The sequence below is a fragment of the Cavia porcellus genome, unplaced genomic scaffold (assembly GCF_034190915.1).
Source record: "Cavia porcellus strain 051 isolate PalLab524CR breed Dunkin Hartley unplaced genomic scaffold, mCavPor4.1 scaffold_29, whole genome shotgun sequence".
Taxonomy (NCBI): Eukaryota; Metazoa; Chordata; class Mammalia; order Rodentia; family Caviidae; genus Cavia; species Cavia porcellus.
Genome location: NW_026947512.1, coordinates 39,498,321 through 39,523,877, shown reverse-complemented (window position 1 = coordinate 39,523,877; position 25,557 = coordinate 39,498,321). Strand labels below are relative to the sequence as shown.

Below are 25,557 nucleotides of genomic sequence, written 5' to 3'. Positions count from 1 at the left end.
AATGTCAAATAAGGCTTCTCTTTCTATTATTTTGCTCACTTGTGTATAAATTAATTTTGAAATTGGTCAGTAGATTGACCTCAACCCATCATGCAATAAAGCATCATTTAATTGATGATAGATCTTGTGGACCTTGCACTTTTCCTGGTGGATGTCACCACGTGTTAGTAATTTAAGAAGTACTACAGCACTCTGGTCATAGTAACAAGATATTCCTAAGAACCAAGTTCCCAAGAAAAATACCACCTGAATGATTTCTTCTTATATCACAAAAAGGGTAAAGGGGGAAAAAAGATTAACAAAACTTTTGGGAAGGAAATTGCTTCCCTCAATGCACTTAGCAATCTATCACCAACGTGAACTGTCTTTAAGCCAGTGCTGGTGACAGCACTGACAACCAAATTACTGCAGAAATTTAAAAACAAGGCCATGCATGTGTGTCAAAGACATTTAATGCTAACATGACTTGAAGACTTAGCAGTCTATTTCTGCATGAAAATATTCATGAGAGAACTGTATAATGATAAAAAGAGGAAATTAAGAATTCAATCTGGAAATATTTTTAAAAGATGGTAAAATTAAATAACAATTACAAAAATATGATACAGGTTTTTTTTTTTTAAGCTGAGGGAAATGATGAAGATCCATGAATCCCTACATGTGGTAATCATTTGCTAGGTTCAGCGAGATGTATTTTTAATTTAAAAATGATAATTATAGTGTGAGATGGAGATTAGTATATTTTATCTATGAAAGATGGAAACATGATCAGCAGTTTAAAATAACTTGCTCAAAATCACACAACTCTTCAGTGGCAGGGCTGGAATTAGGTTCTTTTACACAAAACCACTGGGGCTGTGGTCAGGTTTTGTGTTCTGTAACTGAAATGTACACTCATGGGCAGCTTGGAGAGGGCTTCATTTTATGTTAATATTGCTTTAAGATTTATAATCATGTGCATATTATATCCATAGAATCTCTACGAGTCCAAGGGTAGAGTGAAACAATGGTGACAATGGAGATAATGGATACTGGAGATGATGTGAAAATTATTCCAAATTTCCTTTATTAATCCATTGGTGACACATGATTTATATGTCTTAAGCTTATTTATGTTATTGGTCTATGTCATTTCTCAGTGTAATAATTTCCATAATTTGCTCCCTATTAAATAAAGTGGTATGCACTTTATTAAAAAACAAAACTAACAATAACACAAAACCACCTATATGGATATTACCTGGAGTGATAAAATAGTACACAAGATCCTACCCTTTATCAGCTTTCTCAGTATTTGGTAGGTGCTCTCTTCCTGTTAGATTTTCCATTCTGGAGTAGTGCATATTCATAGTACTTCTTGCATACTGAACACATTTTTCTGCATGATTCTTGAAGGTTTTCTCTCTCAATGTCTGCTTATCAGAGAGGCAATTCCCAGAGCATGGCTGAGGCTTCCAGGTCCAAATACTTCCTGTATCTCAAGAGTGGCTTCCATGTTTAGTCCTATTGAGCAAACTTAAGATGAACCTTTACTTACCTTTGGTCATCTAGGAAAGCAGGCTTCCCAATAGTATTTTCATGACATGACATTTGGTGTAACTGGCCCAGTTTCCATTCAAGTCTGCAATAGCTGCCCACTCATTGTCTTTCCATTAAACTGCATTAGACAATGTGTGCTAAGAGGGATGCAGAGATACAATCTGGAAAACAGGCACCATGTCACACTCAGGGAACATGGGGTGCTCTGCAGCTCTCTGGCTAGAACTTCGCTAGCCTACTGAACTTTTCACCTTTCTGTAGAGAGTCCAAGGTGCGGGCCAGCCTTTGTTCACCACACCATTACTCTTCACAAGGCTCTAATGAGGAAGGTGTTACACAACTGCATTCATCTGGCCAAGGCTCCTTAGTCTGAGTCAGATGAACTTTACTCCACTGTTCACACAAAATAGTGAAATCAGTCCCCAAAGAGGGAGTTTACACACAGGAAAAAGTGAGCTGAAAGGAAGGGAACTTGATTGACTGGGTATAAATGGATACAGTGCTGTAAGCAGAACTGCTAGAAGACATTTAACTTGTCTCTTAGCCCATCATAAAACTGGGCAAGTCTTCTCTGGGAAAGTCAATAAATAATATATTTTCAAAGGGCATTTTGGTATGCAAGTATGAGATAATGGAGACAAACTGCTTTGAAAACTAAAATGCTCTATAAATTCATGTGTTACAATCATATACTAAAAGCATATAAAATATTGAAACTCAAGGCAGGATAGCGAAACAGAAGCAGCTTTGGGCCAGGCTAAGGACCTGGCTTCCAGTACCAGCATTACCATTAACAGGATGGTGCCATCGTCTCCTTGTATGAAAACATTCAAATGTACTTAATGGTTCCCAGGGCTGACCCTCTTTAAACTGTATGATTCTACAGAAACATGGAGGAGTCTTGTCAAATACATTTCGAACCTTATTGGTAATATCTGAACTGTCATTCATACATAATCTATTCCAACAGAAAAGAAAAGAAAGTATAGCAGTTACTTCATCATTCATCAGAGGTCTTCTCTAATTGAAGGCATTTCTATGCTCAAAATTTTACCCTCTGCTTTTAGATAGATTAAAGTCTCAATCTTAAGCTTAAAATAAAATCTTATACTTACAATTTCTTAAACTTTTCCATACACTTGGCTTGTGCCAAATACTCCAAAATACCAAAACTTAGAAGAATTTGATATTCTGCACACTCTTAGGATTTTTTTAATATTTTAGCAATGTCTTTTAACATGGACTTTTCCGCCTCTTCCTAATTCTTTTGGGGAGAACAAGTCACATGGTGTGTGTGTGTGTGTGTGTGTGTGTGTGTGTGTGTGAGAGAGAGAGAGAGATAGAGAGAGAGAGAGAGAGAGAGACAAAGACACAGACAGAGACACAGACAGAGACAGAGACAGAGAGACAGGGACAGAGCCAGAGATAGAGACAGAGAGAGAAACTGATTCTATTCTGACCATGAGAGAAATTTAGCATCTTTTCCATTATGTCAGCATAGCACCCTCTACTGCTTCAGAGAAAAGCAAGCTTTGCAAGGAGTGAGCATCAGAACATAGCTAAGGACATCCCTTTTCATAGCTCAATAGCAACAGGTAACAACAGTTCTCTCCATGTGTCACCTCCGCCACACTCCTCCCCAAAACACAGAGCCATGTGGAAAGAGATTTTTATCTTTTTTGTTCCTTGCATTTTCTCTGATTTACTTGTGTGTTTTTTTCTTCATGTATCTTCTCTGATTTTAAGCTAACAAGAGATCTTGTGATTTCTAACTGTCCTCAATTGTGGAAATATTAGGAATTACTAGATAATAGCAATAAACATTGGGAGGTCTCTGCATTACATCTCAATCAAGAGCCCCAAGAGAAGAGGGTACAGGAGGGCACAGCTATTAGAATGCAGAGCCTCTAATATCTTTAGCAGAAAACTTCTGCAGAGCATGAGAAAATTCTTCATCCTCAGCTTTATTTAAATTATACCTATGTTCTGATTGAGATCCCAAAAGAACACATTTTTTTAAAAATGGAGATCTCTAGGTATTTACATGTTCTTTCTTCTGAATGTTTTGTTTCCCTAGCCAGTGTGTCATTAACAATTAAGTAAAAAGCCTGGAAAATGTAATTTATTTCCCATAGATGTTTAAGCAGGGAGGTCTCAAAGGGAAGATGTTCCCTCTTCCATTTGGGATATCTATTTTTCCCAACAGAGAAAACATATTTATTTTATTTGGTACAAGGAAGACTCATCATTCCCAATAAAGTCTGCTAAACAGTGGAGGGACAATATACACGCAACATTACAAAATGGTATTTAGTTTAGTATTTTATTTTAGCCAGAGTTTAACTACTTTTGACAAAAAAATGAACAATTTCTCTAAATCAGTCAGAAGCTTGCTTAACAAAAGCCACACCAATCCATTAATTTATGAAAGAGAAAAAATTCGCAGGAATATCTTAGAGATTACTAGAGATTTCTTTCCCACAGTTCTTATTCCATCACAAGCCTTCGGGATCCCTTTCAGGTATGGCCAGCTGAGATTATTCCTCTAATTCATGTATAGTCCCTAATGTATTTTTAAAAAGGCATATTGTACTTTCTTCAGCAATATATATATATATATATATATATATATATATATATTTAATGAAATTGGAATGATATAAACATTAGCATAGCTTTTGAGCAAGGATGGAAAGCAAATTCATGAAGTACTACATATATTTTTTGTAGATATACATAAATCAGATATTAATGAACCCAATTTTATGCAACCAATACTACTTGACATAATAAGGCAGATAGACCCTAATATACTCATAGTTGGGAATTTTAATACTCACATAAATAGTGCAACCATACAAAACCATTCAATAAAGAAATATCAGAATCAAACTATACTATATAAATCAAATGGACTTAACAGACATATACAGATTATTTAACAACAGATTATACATTCTTTTCAGCAGTCTGTGGAACTTTCTCCAAACATATTTTAGGCCAAAATGCAAATCTTAATAAATACAAAAGAATTAAAATAAAATCATGTATCCTGTAAGATCACAATAGAGTAAGACTAGAGATCAGTGGCAAAAGAAACCACAAAAATTGTACAAACACATGACAATTGGATAGTATATTCTTAAATGATCAGGGTGGCATAGAACAAGGCAGGGAATAAATTTTAAAATTCCTAGAACCAAACAATAATGGAAATACAAGATGTCAGAATCTACTGTACATAATGAAAATATTTCTAAGAGGGCTGAGGATTTAGCTCAGCAGCATAAGCACCTGTCTGGCACGAGGTCGCAAGTTTGATCCTCGGTACCAAGAAAGAAAAAAGAAAATATTTCTAAGAGAGGAGTTTATAGCTATCAGTTCCTACATTAGAAATACAAAGGAATTCCAAATTTTAAAAAACCCCTAAAAATAAATTTCAAGGCCTTAGAAAAATAAGAACAAGCCAAACCCCAAACCAGTAGAGGGAAAGAAATAATAAAGATGAGATCAGAAATTAATGAAAGTGAGACCAATAAAATAATACAAAAGCTCCGTTCAAAAAGGACTATTTCTTTGGAAAGATTAAAAAAGTTTATAAACAGCCAAACTTTCCTAAAGAGAAATAAGGATCATATTAATTATATTAGACATAAAAAAGACAAAATTATCACAGATAGCACTAAAATAGATAGGATCAGTAGAGTTTATTTTGAAGACACATATTTCAAAAAATTGGTAAATCTAGATGAAATGGACAAATTTTGAAACATATATGATCTACCAAAATGGAACCTAGAGGATATAAAATACCTAAATAGACCAATAACAAACAGCAATATTGATACAGTAGTAAAACCTCTAGCAACCAAGTAAAGTTTAGGATTCAGGGGATTTACTGCTGAACTTCACCAGGCCTTCAGAGAACTAACACCACTGAGCCTCAAATTTTTTGAAGTAATGGAAAGAGAAGGATTTGTTTACACTCATTCTATGAAGCCAGATGTACTCTGATACCAAAACTAGATATGGACTGCAAAATCGAAAAAAAGAAAGAAAAGAAAGCTATAGAGCACTAATCTTGTTGAACATACATTTTTTTAAAAATTCTCAATAAGATACCTGAAAACAGAATTTAAAAACATTAAATTACTCACCAAGATCAAGGTTGTTGCATCTGTGGGATGCAAGTTCAACATATGTGCATCAATAAATATATTACACCACATAAATAGAGTCAAGTGTAAAAATCACTTCATCATCTCAATAAATGCAGCAATTTCAGCACAATTCCATATCCCTTAATGATAAAACTCTGATGAAAACAGGCATAGATGTATTTTACTGTGAAACTGATAAAAGCCATGTATGACAAATGTATAACCAACACATTTCTGACTAGAGGAAAAACGGAAAGAATTTCCTCATAACTCAGAAATGACACAAGGGTATCCACTTTGACCCTCCTCTTCCATATAGTACCTGAAAAATTAGCCACAGCAGTCTGGCAAGATAAATAAATAAAGGGATAGAAATGGGAAAGGAAGAAGTCTAATTATCCCCATTTGCAGATTATATGATTCTTTACATACAAGAACCGAAACCTCTATCAGAAGAAGATATGATACATAAATACAGCAAAATGGCAGGATACGAAATCAGCACATAAAAATCATAGCATTCCTGTATTACAAAATAAAACCATTGAGAAAGAAATCAAGAAAGCAATTCAATTTATGATTGCTTCAAAAAAATTAAATAGCTAGGAATTAATTTATCCAAAGAGGTAAAATGTCTGTACATTAAAAAGTACAAAACACTGGGAAAAATTTTTGAAGATACTTTAGAAAATCAAGACTTCCCTTGTTCCTGGACTGGCAGAACTAATACTATAAAAATGACCATATTACTTAAAGCAATCTACAGATTCAATGCAATGACTATTAAAATACCAACATCATTCTTCACATATCTAGAAAAAAATTCCTAAAATTTGTATAGAATCAGAAAAGACCCAGAATATACAAATTAATCTTGAGCAAAAAGAATAGTGCTGAAAGAATCAAAACTCTAGATTTCAAATTATACTACAAAGCTATGCTACCAAAATCAACATGGTTCTGGCACAAAAATAGATATGTACTCCAATAAAAAACAAGAAGCCACAGGAAATAAACCCATATACCTATAGTTATTTGAGTTTTGACAAAGGGAACAAAACCACTTGTTGGAGAAAAGATAGCCTCCTCAACAAATGGTGCTGGGAATACTGTATATCTACATGCAGAATACTGAAACTAGATCCATATCACTTGCTGTGTACCAAAGCAGAATCAAAAAGGATCAAAGAGTTAGCTTTTTAAAACCAAAATTTGAAATTGCCAAAAATAACAAAAAAAGGGAACATTTGAACCATAGGCATAGGTAAAGACTTAGTGAACGGAAATCCAATAGCACAGGAAATAATAGTGAAGAATCAGTAAGTAGAATTACATCAAATTTAAAAGCTTCTGCACAGCAAAGGAATCAACTAAAAGAATCAAGAGACAACTTACAGAACGGGAAGAATTCTTTGTTATCTGCTCTTCTGACTGATGATTAACATCTTGTTCAATGACTTTAGCCAGAAGAGAATTACAATTAAAAGTACCTTGAGGTTCCATCTTATTTCATCCAGAATAGCTATTATCAAACATAGGAAATTTTTTATATCCTTCATAATCAAGATAAATAGTATATCACATACTTGTATTCTGTCTCTTCCACATAGATTATCTACCATCGGATGTGAAGACAAGATTTGTAATTCCCCACTCTTCAGTGGTGTGTGTGTGTGTGTGTGTGTGTGTGTGTGTGTGTACATGCACATGTGCCAGCATGCTAGGGTTAAAATTAGGCCCTTTTGCCTGCTAGCCTATATCCGTATCTCCTATCCCCAAGATTCAGAAAACAAAACAAAATAAATAAACAATTACTACTATATATATATTTTTCACAGAAGGCCAATAATTTATTTGGAAAAATACTACATATATATATATATATATATATATATATATATATATACGTATACGTATATGTATATGTATATATATACATTTTGCTTACAAAATACGAGGCAAACAAACAAACAGAGGATGCTTAGGAAATACGTAGATGATGCAACATAAAAAAGCACTCATATCCATGACAAGGGACTTCTTCGTCCTTGTTTTCTGCCTTTTCATGTTTGTGTCAAGCGCCTACCAAACTTCTCAGCATTTCTGTTGGCTTAAGAGTTCATTTATTTTGTAGAGATGAACAGACAAATTCATGTAGAGTTATGCATCGTTTCACAAATATGTGTCAGAAACCTATTGGGTGCCAGGAACTTACTGTTCAGTGACTGGGAATTAATGGTAAGAAACAGGAGAGAGTCTGCTCATTTTGTTCTAGGAGAGGAAGCTGTCTGGAAAACAAGCGTTTTTGAAGGTCTATCCTGCCACGTCTTGGAAGGGCAGAGCAGGATGAGTGATGATTTAAAGGAGCATCTAAAGCACAAAGGTCAAGAAGATCTCCCTGGAGGAGATGACACCTCACCTGAGACCAGAACAGAGTCAGAATTACTGCAGTGAGGGTGGGGAGTGGCATTCCAGCAGAGAGAAGAGCAGGGCAGAACCTCAGAGGGCAGAAGGCAGAGTGAGAGGGCACCAGAGAGGGCTGCAGCACAGACCTGTGGTTATGTAAGAGGCTGAGCTGGCATACACGTTGGACTAAGCAATACAGACAAGAATGCACTTTTGGAACTTTGTCGTGAAGAGATACGGTCATCTTTAGCATGTAAGGAAGAGACGGCCTACCTTCACTGTCACACTTTTGGCATTTCTGTAATGATGACAAGTAAGAAGAAACAAAGAACTAATGAATCTGTTTGCTTGAAAAGATTAACAAGGTGAATAATCCTTTACCAAAGGGAAGCTTATGGAAAGAAGGGTTATGCAAAGGAATTGTTTACTTCTGTATTATTGAACAAAGGTTATTCCTAAAGTCAGCCCAGTAACTTAATTGCACTTTATTTACATTTTCACAGCAGGCTAATTGTTTCTTAGATTGTTTGGAAAAATACCTCATCAACACAATGTAACCAGGGCATACTTCTTTTAACATAAAGGAGACTCTGAAATCCATGCTCCCATTTTAGGGACAAAGGACTGCAAATTTAGCACAACTTTCATGAATAGCTGAAATGCACAGCCGTAACTCTTGATTCCCAGTCCAGGGGTCCCACCAAAAAGAAGCATCCTCCCATGCTGCCTTGATTTTGTTTTATTTTGTTTGATTTTGTTTTATCTTAAACCTAATCTACTTAACATCCACTAAAGTAAAAAGTAAACATGTGAGACTAGGTTGCATACATGAAGCCAAACAGAGGTTAGGATTTACTAATCTTGATGTGCTCCAATGTGTCCCTTGCCATTTGTGAAGGTTAATCTTAACTGTCAACTTGATTGAATTGGAAAAACATCTAGGAAATTAGAAAAACACAATTTTGGGTCTTTGAGGGTGTGTCTGTGTGGGTGTTTCCAGAAATGACTGGCACGAGGGTCAGCGAATTAAGAGAAGAGACCCAAGCTGAGCATGAGTGACATCATCCCACAGGATAGGGACCCAGATGAGAAAATCCAGAGGAGGGAAGCCCCCACCCCACACTGGTCTCTCATTCTTCCCGCTTCCTGGCTGCCACGAGGCCAGCAGCCTCCACCTCTGCACCTTTTTTCGCCAGCATCCTGCATCTTCATACAGGCCCGAGAACAACAGATCATGAGACCATGGGCTGAAAATCTTTCCTCCTTAATTTGCTCTTCTCAGATATTTTACCACAGTGACGAAAGCTAGCTACACACCATTTATCAAATGAGACACTCCACAAATACTGCAAAAAAAAGGCAAAGAGCAGTTAAGACTAGCTGCCCAACACATCGGCACAAGACAAAAATTAGTGGCTGCTGATGCAGGAAGAACATAAAGCTTTGGCATTTTATGTGAAATGCAACAGTTGGTAACAACTTAATTTGTTTGTGTAATGTGTGTGTGTAGGAAGGGAGGGAGAGAGAGAGAGGGAGAGAAACTCTGTTTACAAAGAAAAAGCATATCTTGAAATAACCCTTGGGATCCTGGGACCCAGCACAGCATTTAAGGGCTTATTTTCAGACAAGGCCATCATACACACTTTACTGTTACTATTGTTAGTGAGTTTCACTTTATAGAGAATGGCCATGCTCACTGTAAGTATAAATTTAAAATGATCTTTTTAACAGATTGAGACAATTTTGTTTTTTCCAGAGCTCATTATTTATAAAGCACCTAACATCCACCTAGACTTGCAAGGGTGTGTGGCTTCAAGTCATCTGAATAAATGTCAAATCATGTTAATATATTTTAATAAAATAGTATAATACAAAAAGAAAAAAAAACAAGACTGCAATCTCAAGATGTTGATGAATATTTGAAACAAATTCTCAGTGATCAATCACTCTACCCTGGACTACAAGCACCACCAGTAGGTATGAGGAGTGTGCTGTGTGACATCCTGAGAGTTTGCTGTGTGACATCCTTTTCTGCTAAGGGGAGCACAGGCTGCCTTGTGTCAGTGACACAAAGCAAGCTACACAGACTTCATCTTCCAGGTGACATGCTTGCTCGGTTTCTTGAGTTTCCTTTTCAATGCCAGATGTTATGAGTATGTCTAGTTAACGCCCAAGGTTAGAGACCTCAGAAGAAAGAGTGAACAGAAGACTCAACTGCTACCCTCATCATACTCCATTTAAAGTCACCTGAGACAGTACCACAGACTTTTCTTCCCACTGTTCACTCTGGTTGCACCTTATAAACCTGCAGTTAATTCTCTTATATATTTGAGGATGTTTAACTCGGTCCAAGTGGGATGAGCCTTAACAACATAGATTGTCCATGAAACTGGGAAACAAATATCTTTAAAACATCAGCTTTACGAAGTCTTACAAGCCTGGGGATTGACCTGGAGAGTGGAAGCAAAGGAAGCACCCCAGCACTGTGTGCTGGACTGAAGTGATTTGGAGCTTCTCTTCCAGGTGGCTTCCATTAACCTGGGCAAAGGGACCTTCCCTGTGTAGAGGGCCAGCCTGACTTGGGTGTCACCATGAAACAGAAGCAGACATTATGCGGGGTCTGAGTAGACAAAGAAAAATCTGTTTGCTACACACAAGGTCCCAGTGCATTCTATAAAATGGAAATCACATACTACAGCTCCCAGTGTAGAGCTGTCCCAGCATCCTCTGCCCCACGAAGACTAATGTGCCCACCTCACTGTGCTCCTCAGGACCCGCAAGATCCTGCCCTCGCTTCAAAGGGGAAATGCTGTTCCATGAACCATGCTGACACTTACATGTTTTTCACTCTTCACTCACATCTTCTGCCAGGACCTTCTGTTGCATTGCCCCCAACTTCCGCTCTCCATCCCCAGGTCTTTGCTGACTCCTTCTTGCATTTAAAGTCTTAGCTCCAGCTCACCTCTTTTGCAAAGCCCTACTCAATCAGCAGGCAGTCTCTTGCATATCAACATATTTTCAGCTTTTTTCACAGTTAATCCTTTGCCAGTTTATGCAAAGGATTTTATCTATCTCCCCTGCCAAAATGCATGCACCTGGAGAACAGACAGTTTCTCTACCTGGTTTACCACTTTATCTATTCCAGGTCCCTAAAACAGTGCCTGACATATAAAAGGACTCTGATACAACTTCCTTGAATGGGTGAATGAACAATACCGTCTCCTCCTGAAGATGTCAGAGTCTGGCAAATAGAACTGAGCATGTTGGTTATGCAGGTATACACAGTGTGAGGCATGAGCACAGAGAAATGATACTTAACCCAGCAGGGGTTCAGACGGACCAGGAAGCGGGGAAGATATGGCTGGGCCACATGCTGATGGCCAGAATTAGTTACATGAACCATTATGCTCTAGGTTGAGGGGATAGTGTGGCTAAGAAAGGTGGAAAGATGTAATGGGAAAAGAAGCGGGAAATATGATGCTGGTCCAGGCACAAAATCAGGAGTTCAAGAGAGCAAATGTCACGGGGAACCTGAGACATCAAGCCCAAAAGCCTGGACTTTCACCCGAGGTGAAAGGATTTTTACAGAGACAATAGACATGTGGAGGTTAATATAAAAAACAGACAGTTTTATTTAGTATTCTGTTATCTCATTATTTTGTATTCTGGAATTATTTTGAGCATTCACTGAGTGGATTACATAAAACCAAAGTTTCTAGACAGCCTTAAAATAAATGTTGTGTATCTGTGGCATATTTATTTAGACAGCAAGTCTGTATGTAACAAGGTTCAGGTCAAGCCCAAATTCTGGAATTAAGGCTGGCATACACTGGCCAGATTTGTTGCTGTATCTTGTGTGGGCCCCACAATGTTTTTCAGTGTGTTTCATGCCCACCCTGATACACAGCTTGAAAGCAATGTGATTCAACGTTGCCTTTTCCTTACCCTAGAAAAGCTGCCAAACATTTGAGAAAGAATGGCCGCCTGAATGGAATATCAGATAAAACTTTTGTTGAAACAAGTTCTTTTATTTTTTTTTGTGCATTCCATTTGAAGCAACAAAACCAAAAAGTCAACTTGTCATATATTATCTAAAATTATTCACAAAATGTTTGCCTTGTTTAAGGGCATTAGCAACAAGTGCCTTGTCCTTTTCTCCCTCCTCCCATTCTTTTCATTCATGAAAATGATGACTCACAGCAGTGCCCCGAGGAGAGCAGGCAGTGGCTGCTCCTGAGGCGCCCACCTCTGCTGCTCATGTGGGAAAAAGCCCCGCAGTGAATCAAGATCATTCAGCGCAAGCGGGGGAAAATACTTGTCTGGAAATCCAGCACGCCTCTCTGTGCTTGTCCGGACAGAGCTAGGGTGGACTTAACATTTTTTTCCTTTTTGTCACAAACACTGCATTTTCACAAAAGAGGGTCACCGGAGTGGGGATTTTCAAGCTGCGTGATGAGTGTGGCTACAGCTAGAACAAAGACAAGAAGTGAGCTAATGATATATTCCAAAATTCAGCAACTCTATACCACTTCTCTGGGGGAAAAAAAATGCCCCAATGATGTCTCTCCTGGAAGGTCTCTGCCAAACTTTCAAATGCTCAAAAATATATTTCTTAAAAGTGGATAGATTGCAACCGACACATGGAGAACCAAGAAGACAGTCATCAAAGATGGAAAACAGTGAGGCCCAGAGCTTAGCAAACTGCCCTTGGTGAGGTGTGCTGGGGGAGAAAACCACAGGACCTGGAGAGAGACAGTAGTCTACTGCGTTCCATTGGGAAGGTGTTATATTGTCATAGGTGGGAGTCTAGTCCAGGGGACACCATGACACCCAGTTCAATTTCCTTCCCTTTTTAGGTTGCAGAATGGCTTGTATCTGTACATTTCACTTGCAGTGGCCAAAGCCACATATCTGTGGTGGCAGCAACAAGGGAAGATCACAGACAAAAGTGACCATGTATGTGTAGGTGGAGGAGAAATGGTCAGGAGGAAGAGAAGCACCAAACCCAAGGCACTGCTTCGATGCTTTTGTTAGTTTTCCATATGTAAAAAACCCAGTTAAAGCACTGAATTGTGAGACTAACAAGATACCCTTGCGGGAAGGGAGAGAGGAGCCACAAAGACATAACAGTGAGTAAAGATGAAGTGGTTGGGATCAGTAAATGTATGAATAATCGATATCTGGCAGAGCAGAGGATGAGATAGTGTCTATGATGGAACATGTTTTGGAGAAAACAATCAGTAAATACAGACAAATGAAAGTACAGCTAAACAATTTGGCAACCTGCATGGATGCCTTAGTAAAGAAGATGGTCCATATAAGTCAGAGGAATCTTAAAAATCACTGCTGCCATGAGTAAGTTAGTCTTGCAAAGTAAGGCAGTGGAATTTACTGATGTGCATTTTGGTGGAGAATATACACAACAGCGTTCCTATACAGGAACGTCTACCTGGAAAAAAGAATCTAATTCAAAGTTAGAAGCAGGAAAACAGAAAGCCTAGAGAGAAGGGGAGTGGGTGGGTGAAGGCTGAAATTGGAAAGTGGCGCCTGTTTTCCAGGACAGATTACAGAAGCAACCTCACCCAGCATCAGTGGTCTGGCCGCTGAGCAGCACTGATAACCCTGTCTATCTATGAGAAGCTCTGGTGCTGGAGGTTGACAATCAGTCAGAAAGGTCACACAGTGTGTGCTGGTGGCTTGTACTGTTCAGAGATACAGTGTCAAAGGGACTGGTCAGCTACACACAGAGGCAGATTCTGAGAGGGTGTGGAAGCTCTGAGTGCCACCACCCCACAAGGGACAAGCTCCTTGATTCTGTCACCTCTGTCCTCCACACTGTGTGTACATTCAGCCTCCTTCAGGCTTCCTACCTGGCGCATCCTTCCTTCACAGGTGAGAAAACTGTGTCCCGAAGGGGACACAGAGTGATCATCATGCAGAGTGATCATCACGCAGGAGAAGGCATGGCTGGCTCCGGGCGCTGCAAGTCTAAAGGTTTTCATGCTTTTTACTACAGCTATTTTTATTTAGCACCAACGGATGTTAAATTGTAGCGCTGCAAGACAGGGCTTTGGGAACCTCAGAGGAAAGGGAGTCTTCATGTGGGAGGGGTGTGGCCGGCCGCAGGCTTCCTTTGGGCTGAGTAACCGGCACCTTGGACTGCACACCTTCCAGAAAGCGCCCGAGGCTGCACATTTTCAGGTGATCCACCCTCTTCCCCTTTCTAATACACTACAAGTCCTCTTGTGAGTTAAATCAAGGAGTGGCTTTTTTCACAGTAGCCAGATGTAGCTGGCCTCCTGGTTTTCCTCTGGAGGATAAAGAGACCTCTCTTTAGCCACCGTTTCCACGGAGTGGTTTCCTTTCACCCATGATTTATCAACTAATTCTATAAGGGGAAGTTGACTGCACATTGACAGTTGAAGATATTTTAAAAGAAACCAAAAATATGCCTCCAGCAGCATCATGATGTAGTCAACACCCTCAAAAGAATAATGTTTTTTATGACCCCAAAACCTGTATTTTACGAAAAAAAGAGATAAAGATGAAAATTGCAATTAATTTTAAGTACTATGGATTGATAAAAATCTAAGCCACAAGTCAGTTTGGCCCTTCAATCAGTAGCATCCTTTCTTTAGCACTTTTAAATTAATTGATCCATATTTGATCCTATAAGAACATTCCTGCAAAAGCTAACAGATTCTCAAAAACTTGCAACTCACTTATTACTCCTTTAGTCACCCTGTGAAAAATACTTTTTCCTATCTGTTATGTCAATATTAGAATAGAGACAAGGCCTTCAGAGGCAAACAAAAATTCAAAATGCCAAGGAAAGAGGGGGAGAAGCTTTGTAACACACTGGCAGCCCTCGCCGTTTAATGACTCAGGGTCATTTGCCCAGTACTCTGTTATCCAGGCTCCGCGTAAAGCCAGAGCTGGGTGTTTCAATGGGGCTGCTTGCGCAGGTCAGTGGGTACTCAGCTGCTTCCCTCCATAGATCAGACTGGGGAAGACAGTTTGGATGTAAGTGACCTGCTAGTTTACTTAGTGCCCAGCTGAATGCTAACAAGTAACTCAACTCATTCCTTCTGCAATAGGTCATTAATTTATTTTATTGCTTAAGGTGGTTTTAATCCAGGTTGATGCAGAAATAAAATGTCATGATCTTTTCTTTTGCCAGTTAAACGCACTTTTTCTAGTATAGAAGTGATTTATTGCCAAGTGATTACTATTGGCAACAGGTAATTATAACTACAGACTCTCATTACTCATCATGCATATCTCGAAAAACAATTGGTAATTAAATTATGAGGTAGAATTTTCCTATTGTCAAATTTTCTGAGAGGAATTAAGGCTCATTTTATTAATGTATATTACATATGGGCATTGTTTGAAATTTTGGCTACATAATGATCCCAGTTCTTTTCCCAAAATTACAACTAAGTAACTATTATTTTCTGTATTTTATGATGAGAAACAGAAACCTCCCTTTAGCCATCGTTTCCACGGAGTGGTTTCCACGGAGTGGCATGGTACAATGTTTAGTGTATGTAGCTCAGAGCCTCAGAGAAGTAAAATAATTGGAAATCATCACACAGCCAACAGGGCTAGAGTGAGAACTCAAGATTTCTTACCTTTTTCTACTATACATTACATTTGTGTTGTACATAATACAATTTGGTAGTGCACAAACCTGAGCAAGTGGTGTAGTTTTGGAAGGAGCCTTTGACATTAACTGTAAAAAGATGACTTCAGATAATTATGCTCTGCTGTATAAAGAAACATCAAACACAATGGCTAAAATGCTACTCAAGAGGCTGAGGCAGGAGGATCACAGGAATTTGAGGTCAGTCTGGGCAACACAGTGGGAGCCCCCTCCCAAACAACAACATGAACAACAAAAACAAAACAAATAGTCCCTGGAAAAAGGTCACAAGGAAAAAGGTCACAAGGAATGACGACCATTCCATCATTCCCATTTTGTGAATGATGGGCTGTATAAAGAGCATGATGGCAAAACAGGAATGGAGAAGAATCTGAGCCCAGTGAACTCTAGGGAAACCACAATGACTGGCAGAAACACAGAGAAACCCTTCCCTTCATTCATTTTTTCTTTTTCTCTTTGTTGGAAACACTTCACTGGATTAAGCAGGTTATTCCAAAAGTAAAACATTACACTAAAAATAATTAGAAACGTATCTTTTTTGAAGAACTTATTTATTGAACAATATTCTAGTTTCATATCATTGAATCTATAAAATGTTCACTGTTAAAACTGTGTTCAAATTATTTTTGAATTACAAAATGACACACAGCTTTAATTGAACCAGGGATTCTACATAAATCTGAACATTATGATAGTGGAAGAGGTATAATCTTTGAAGTACTTTAATCATTTTTTGTTACTTTATTTTTTAAAGTTTTATCTATATTTAGTATGTCACTATGTGTTTCTAAAATTTTTAAAGATATGGTAATAAATTACATGTAATTCTCTTCAAAGTTGCATGGTCTGGAAATGATGAAATTGATGACACTGCTAGTTGACTTTCAGATCAGGGATGCTCAACCTATACGATGTATTGGAATATTTTCTTCAAAAGTGAAGCAGGGACAATAATGTCACTTTGTATATTATTTTCTGACCAGGAAACTGTGTCTGCAGTTCACAGAGACTGTCACTTCCTGCAGGTTTATCTTTTGTATAAATAGCTTCGTCAGAGCTCATCTTCATCTGTGTGAAGTAAAGCAGAGTGGGTAAATGCACAATTTTCTTGTGACTCAGAAATAACGTATAGTGTCTGTCAGTCTGCAAAATAACCAGTAAATTATTTTCCTCAAGGAACTTATGTCTAAGGCCTGATATGTGTCTCCAGTGCGTATTCCTTCAGCTATTCAAATCTAAAGCTACAACAAAAAGAGTATTTTCAGAAAAATACAACAGTTATTCTTGAAAACTTAATGGTACTCTTTAATCATCTATGTCAGTCATTCTGCTTCTACTGAAACACTGTTTAGTGTATGTAGCTTATAATTTTGTTTTTCACATGTCCCCCAGTTTTATTTTACTCTGCAGTGTAAGCATCTCTTAAGGATGTTCATGGATGGAACATTCTAAATTCTGGGTGATATTTTAAAGACTAATCTATTTCCCTAATAGGTCCAGTCACAGCAGAAAACCAGATTTAGTTCTGATTCTCTTGATGAAATACAATTACTATTAAGATAAAAATTTTAAATATTAATTTTAGGAGAATCAGCTTTTACTTATCAATTATTTTAATTAATTTAATGTATCATCTTACCTAGTTTTATTGGAAACAGAAGTAGCAATCTTAGAGGGTTCAATGTCTTAACAAAGGTCTTTATTCAGCTTTCTAAATAGCTCCGAGGGCTGGTCCTACCTCAGAGGATTCTGGCAAACAGGGGTTCTGACTGGCATACAGTAGTGGAAAGGGAAAGAGTCAGGATTATGGAACTGGCTTCAGTACATGGATGTGCTAGATTTTCTGTAACCTACCTGATGCCCATTTTGTTCAATTATGTATTCCACTTCCATTCAAAATGATAGTTTGAACTTTGCTTTTTCTCATTGCCTAACTGCTGTCTTAGCAAAACTATTACTTTTTTGTTTTTACATGTCTCTACAATATCATTTCTTGCACAGTAATTCTTCCTTCATTCCAACTTCCAAAATTGTGTATAAGACTATTTTGAGCTTAATTTCTAAAGAATGTGTCTTTTCAAACTTTGATTGATATTCAAATTAAACCAGGCATAAAATTTTATATTTAGTTTATTGTTCCATGGGGGTCAAATTTATCTTCAGTCTGCCAAAACTACCTGGGATTTATATTCTTGGGGAAAATAAACATGCTTTATTTCTTAAGTTTTTTTGTAATTCTTACAGAAATAGTGGCTGTAAAGCTTATTTTAATACAAAACACTGTAAGAACTCACTGCCAATCATTTACATGGATGACTAATTCGTACGGAAATACAATTCCTCTATTATCAATTCATCACTTCTGGTTAAAATATTAAGGGCTCTGACACTGATGACTCTGGTATACGCAAATTTGTTAGCCTTTGCTTTATATTTGAAATGGGACTGTTTCCACTTTAAAGATCATATGGATTCAACATGGCTGGATAGAAGAGGAGCCACATTGGGGTTATATTCAGAGAAAATCATCTAAAAACACAAGTCAGTGGAAGAAAGTGAAAGACATACATCCTAATGAAAAAGGCAATTTGAAATAAGAGATTTGTAGAACAAAACATAGGTATAAACTTTATAAAATGGCCAAGGAACACAGAGCTGCCTGCGTGACCTCTGCTTATGTGCAGAGTAGGAAATGTCATTATGGGAAAAACTGATGAACTGAAAATAGTGTGGCAAACCCAAGCCACACAGGATGCCTTTGGGCTCCTTACCATCTTTGCTTTCTTCCAAACAGAGGACATGGAAGCCTGACTGCAAATTTCGCCACCACACACTCGGCAGTGACCAGTAAGCTGCTGCCTCCCAGTGGGCCATTGTTTTTGTGTATGTGTGTGTGTGCACCATGGCAGCTAATTTAAATGTCTGGAGACGACCCGGTTAGGTACAGCAATGGCAGTGGAGCACATAGTGAGTGGAACAGCACCATCCCCCCTGCCCTGTCTCCAGTGGTGTGAGAGAGGGACATGGATTCAAAGAGCTTTAAACTACATTAGGGCAATGAGTGGGAAGTCAGCACTCCTCCTTCCCAGTGGCATAGAGAGGAGAGACTGGGGCAGAGACAGATGCGGTTGAGTTGGACTGAGAAAGCTGTGCAAAGGCCAAGAGGAGCCAACTGTATGTGGGGCTGGAAAATGTGGGACATGTCTGTCTGCGGATGCTACAGCAACTGGAAGAGCTACTCAGAGACAAACGTGGTGAGTATACATGGCTGGGCCACGGGGACATACAAAAAATTGCTGCCTGAAGACTGGCCTCAGCCCAACTGGAGGCCAAGATGAGCCCCATCCAGTAGTAATCCTACTGCAGACTTGGCAGGACAACCCAGCACAGATCTGGGCTCTGACTGAGACAATACCACAGAACTAAGGGTACCAGAGGAATTTTATTGTTTGTCGTTGCCATTGTTTGTTTATTTACTTTTCCTTTTTGGGGAGTTGTTTAGATTTTTACTTTTATTATGTGTTTTGTTCATTTGTTTTGTTTTGTTCTGTATTTTTTCTTTTTTTCCTTAAATATCTCTCTTGATGTTTTGGTATTTCCAGGAGAATGGACAAGTCTTTCTTGCTTGCTTCAATATTCTTTTGCTTTCTTCTTCATCCTTCTCTCCTGTCCTCTCCAGTCTCCCAAAGCTTGGGTGATTATCTTTTGTCCTTCTATGTTTTTCTGTATTGCTCTTCCATATTGCTTTCGATTTATTTCTCTATTTTTTCTCTAACCTTCTTAAATCCACTCCCACCAAGGTAAATCATTCTACTAAGGGGAAACTCATAACTTACAGCATAGAAGTTCCTGGTTTATGTTGGATTTTGTCAAAATAATGGTACATTTTGCTTTTTTAGTTAAAGGAACCAAATTAATCCTTACCACAGTTTGTCAGTTACAAGGGTCTCCTTGATGTTATTGTTCATTGTGCTATTTTAGCAATGATGTCATATCTATTGTAATCAGTTGTTCTACTTTGTATGAAAACACTGTGACTGTCTAGGGTTGTAATCATCACTGGAGTAGTCATCACTGACATTCTAACCCAAATAGATAGTATCTCAACCCTAATGAATTGAGAAGGTAAGATTTTGGGACAGATAAAATGACTGAGCCAGGTACCCCTAGAAGACATCTCTGAGGAACAGCTATTTCCTAGGGAAGTCTTGATACTAGTGATAAAGCAACCTAACATTAGGAGTTTATAAACATCAATACAAAAAATAAACTAAAATTTAAAAAGAGAAAATGACAAGACACAGAAGCAAAATACAATCCAAGATCTCCAGCCCACTCAGGACAAGCCCAGGGGACAATAAAAGGAAATCAAAAGCCCTTTACCTGCTGATTTTCTGAAATAATATCAGTAACAGAAAAAAAGAGAAGCCAGATAAATAAATCTATAGAAAAAAATCAAGTCAGAAATAATTTCTCAGGTAAAAAACGAGATGATGACCAATACGAAGGACTTCCTCAAGTGAATCTAGGAGCAGACATGAATTTTTTTAAAAAACAGAGGAGCTTAGGAAAATGATGAGAACAATGAATGCCCAAACAGGGCAGACAGAATCCATGAAACAGAGTCTAACAGGTATCTAGGAGGTTAAAAATTTCATTGAAAGTATACGCAATCAAATAAACCAAAGTGAGGATATCAGATCTAGATAGGCAGGATTGAGATTACTGAAAAAAAAAAAAAACAACAGAAACAAAAACACAAGAACCATGAAAAATGAACCAACAGCTACAAGATGATGCAAGGAAGAGCAACATAATATTGATTAAAGTCAATGAAAAAAGGAGACAGTGTTCACAGAAGTAATGACAGAAAATTTCCCAAGCATGGAAATTCAGTGCAAGAACAAAAATTGAAAGCTGTTAGAGAAAAGAAAGAAATTACCAATAAAGGAAAGTCCATTTGAATTACTTCCCAACACAAATGCTTATGTTTAGAAGATCTTGTAGTATTTGCGGTCCAAAACAAAACAAAACTCTACCAAGACTGATGTACCCCACAAAACTATCTTTAAAAATCCATGGAGAAGTAAGATACTTCCATGACAAAGAATAACTGAAGAAATTCATGACCACCAAAACAGCTCTTCAAAATATTCTAAAGGATATTTTAGAAGAAGTGAAGAAAACTACAATTCTAAGAATACCAACAGAAAGAATCTTCCAGGAAAGATAAGAAATTAAATGGAGGGACTGGGGGGGGGGGGACAAAAACAGGGAATCAAAAACAGGCAAATAAAATGAAAAAGGTAAGCCAATACATATCAGTTATAAATATTGATGTAAATGGTATCAATTCAACAACCAAAAGAAACAAAGTGGCAGAGCAGATCAAGACACAAGACCCAACAATATGCTGCATATAAGAAACACATTAAACTGGGGCTGGGGAATTAGCTCAGCGGCATAAGCGCCTGCCTTGTAAGCAGGCAGTCGTGAGTTCAATCCCTGGTACTGATAAAAAGGAAAAAAACAAACAAACAAACAAACAAACAAATCACATTTAACTAAAAAAAACAAAAAACAAAAAAAACTCAGAGACGGAAAGTCCAAAATAAAAAAACAATGTCCCATATGACAGAAACCTGGAAGAAATCAGAGATAGCTATTCTATCTGCAGATAAAATGCACTTCAAACCAAAACTGATCAAAGAGAGAAAGAAGGTCACTGCATACTTGTTAAGAGAGGAACTAATAACAATCATAAATACATATTTACAAAATATTATTGCACTCTCTACAAAATATTAATGGACATGAAAAATCAAATAAGGACTCACACAGTTGTAATGGGGAAACTGGATATTCCACTATCAAAAATAGATAAACTAAACAAACACAAAAGTAATATCAGAACTGAGCCAATCTTCTGAACAAATGAGCTCAGTAGATGTCCAGAGTGTCCCACTCCACAACATCAGAATACACATTTTTCTCAGCTGCAAGTGGAATGTTCTCCAAAATAGACCACACACTGGCTCACAGAACATGTAAATGCAAAAGAAATGAAATTATCCCATGCATAATATGAGACCATCCTGTAACAAAATCAGAAATCAAAACATACAGAAATTAAATAATACCTTCCTGAACAATCAAGGGGTCACAGATGAAATTACAGAAGAATTTTACAATTAAATGATTAAGTGGATACAACATACAAGAACTTATCGGAGGCAGCCCTAAGAGAAAAATTTATAGATATGAACTCTCTAATCAGAAAAACATCAAACTGAAATAAATAATCTACATTGAACCTCAAATTTATAAAAAAAAAGAAGAGCAAGTCAAATTCAAAGCTTGTATGAAACAAAAATCATTACATTAAGAAAACAATACAAAGAATTAATGATTTGAAGAAATGGTTGTTTGAAAGGCTAAATAAAATTGATAAACCCTTGCCAACAAAAACAAACAAAAAAAAAAGAGGAAAGAAAAGACACAAATTCACGCAATTAGGATTGAAAAGGGTGGAATCAAAATAGAGCCTGCAGGAGTCACTTGCAGAGTCTGTATTCTAATAAGATGGAAAACATAGAAGAAAGGGATAAATTTCTAGAAACACATGAATCCATAAAGCTGACTCAAGATGAGACAACAATTTCAAATAATCCAGTATCAGTCAATAAAATTGAAGATGCCGTTAAAAACCTACCAACAAAGAAAAACCCAGGTCTTCATGGATTCTCTGCTGAATCATTGAGAAATTGAGTTCAAATACCCCTCAAACTCTTTAAAGAAATTGAAAAGTAAGTAATACTCCTTGAAAGTCATTCCTGGGATCAAATATTACCCTGATACAAAAACCAAAGAAGGATCCGAGCAAAATAGAGAACTACAGGCCAGTCTCCCTAATGAACACAAAAATCCTCAGTAAAATACTGACAAAAAAGAATGCAGCAAATCATCAAGAAGATTATACAAGATGCCCAAAGAAGATTGATCCCAGGAATGCAAGGATGGTTCTACATATGGAAATTAATACATGAGAATGACCATATTAACACATCCAAGGATGAAAATCACAAGATCATCTCAATAGACACAGAAAAAGCATCTGACACAGTCCAATATCCATTTGTGATTTAAAAACCCTATAGAAAAATGGAATGCAAGGTTTTTATCTCAATCTGATAAAATCCATCTATGACAAATCAACAACCAACACCATATTTAATGGTCAAAAACTGAAAGCTTTCACTGTAAAATCAGAAACAAGATAAGAATGTGCACTATCACCATTTCCATTCATTTCCATTTGGAAACCTTACCCAGAACAATTAGGCAAGAGAAACAAATAAAAAAATAAAGATAAGATAGGAAAACTATCGTTTTCAGATGACATGACACTCTACATAGAAGACCCCAAAAAACTTCACCAAAAGACTTCTAGATTTAACAGCCAGACTTAGTAGCTGTCTACAATGTAGTCAATGTTCAGAAATTAATAGCATTACTGTACACAGATAACAAACCCACAGCATAAGAAATTAGGGAAACACAATCTTTCACAATAGCATGGAAAAAAATGAAAAACTTAGGAATCAATCTAACAAAGGAAGTAACAGACCTTTACACTGCAAACTCCAGCATTACAAACTATAAAGAGGATACAAGAAAATAGAAAGGTATCTCTTTCTCTTCCATGGGAAGAATGAAATAGTGAAAATGGTCACACTCCTAACATTGTTACACAGATTTAATGCAATCTCAATCAAAATAACAATAGCATACCTCACAGAAATGGAGAAAACTTTTCTAAACAGTTGGAACCAGAAGAGGTCTAGCAAAAACAATTCTGGGTACAAGGTAGAGGGTATCACAGTCTCTGAATTCATATTACACTACAGCTACTGTGATAAAAACAGTATGGTACTGTCAAAAAAGAAAGAAAAAAAAAAAAAAAAAACAGACCTGAAGATCTATGATCGGAAGATGCAGAAAGAATTCCAAACATACTCAGCCACTTTATCTCTGGCAAGGGAGTCAGACATGTTCACTGCAAGAAATACAGCCTCTGTAAGAAAGTGTGCTGGAACAAGTGGGTTCCTGCATGCCGAAGACTAAAACTATACCTATGCCTCTCATATGCACTGAACTAAAATAAATAAAACAAGATCAAACGTGTAAATATTAACACATAAACACTAAATCTGCTGGAGAGAGAAGAGGTAGAACTCTTGAAGGCTTAGGTATAGGCATAGACTTTGTAAACAAAACCCAGGTCCATGACAAATATTACAAAGAATATTTCTGGGATCTCATTAAAAAGCTTTTGCACAGAAAAAGAGATCACTCGTACAGTGAAAAGATAGCCCACAAAGGGGAAAAACACGTTAGCCAAATGTTCCTCAGATAAAGGACTAATATATAGGCTACATAAACTGAAAAAAAAGCCAACCTCCAAAATTTAAAAAACCAAACCAAAGATGGACATCTCAGGTAAATACGCACTTTTCAGATGAAGTAAGATAAAGGACAAACACACATGTGAAAAAAATCTCAAAATCACTGGTCACTGGAGAAATGCAAATTAAACAACACTGAGATTTCATCTCACCCCAGAAAGCCTACAATTAAGAAGTCAAACAATAATAGTGGCTCTTTGGGGGGAAAAAAAAACATTTCCACTGTTGTTGGGAGTGAAAACTAGTGCATACACTATAGAAATCAGTGTGGCGACTCCTCGTAAAAGTAGGACTAGAGATTCCATTTGACCTAGCAATTTCCCTGTATGGTATCTTTCCAAAAAAATTAAAAACATCATATCACACTAGTGTGCATATATGCACACTAATGTTTATAGCAGCAGAATTGGTAATAGACAAATATTGTAAAGAATCTCAATGCCTATTAACCCATGAATGCATAAACATGTGTTTTTAATGCAATGGAGTACTACTCAGCCATGTAGAAGGATAAACTTGAGACAGGAATAGCTAAATAGATCCACCTTTACATTTAAGTAAAATAAATTGAACATACTTGTAAATATCACATTGTCCTTTTAGTGTAATAAACTTAAAATGTAAATAAAGACCAAAATGTATAATTGGTATTGTAAAACAGGAAGAAAATATTCAAGTCAGAACAGGATTTAGGTTGAGGGGAGGGGGAAAGGAAGGAAGGGAAAAGAAAAAATAGAAAAGAATAAAATGGAAACAAAGATTTTGTAAATAAGGCAGGGAAGAGAAGTTGAAGAAATGTGTGGAGAATGTGGAAAAAGAAGAATCAAGGTATATCATGTACAGATACAAATTCCCTATGATGAATGTGATCATCATGTATATCAAACTGTATTAACTGACTTAACTAAAATATAAGAAAAATGAAGATCATATCAATGTGGTTTAGAAGATGAAAGTGTTTCCTACTTTGGTCCAACCAGAAGGAGACATTAACAGCAACAAACAAACTCAATTGCTAATCAATTCTGACATGATTTCATTCAGTAGTATTCCAACTTTAAGTTAAAAGTTCTTTGCTTAATATATTTTCCAAATTGGTAGTGTTTTCTACCTTCATTTAATGCCAGAATAATTTCAGAAAAAAGCACTATGTAAATTAGCAAATGAATAATAATTGCAGAATAACTACATGTGGAAACACCAATTAGTCAATAAATCTATTTAATAATTCTTAATAGCTTCTCCAGTTCATTAAGATGCTATTTAATACTTTATTGCTATTACATATGCACTGCATATTTTAAAATATTTTATTTAAGAG

General features: G+C 37.0%; 1 protein-coding gene and 1 pseudogene across 12 annotated transcripts in view; one reads left to right on the top strand and one right to left on the bottom strand.

Moving 5' to 3' along the window:
- Positions 1–25,557, bottom strand: part of Nrg1 (neuregulin 1) — a 999,063-nt gene that overhangs the window by 387,755 nt on the left and 585,751 nt on the right. The gene's annotated exons all lie outside the window — the stretch shown is intronic.
- Positions 4,162–4,262, top strand: LOC111758354 (U6 spliceosomal RNA; annotated as a pseudogene).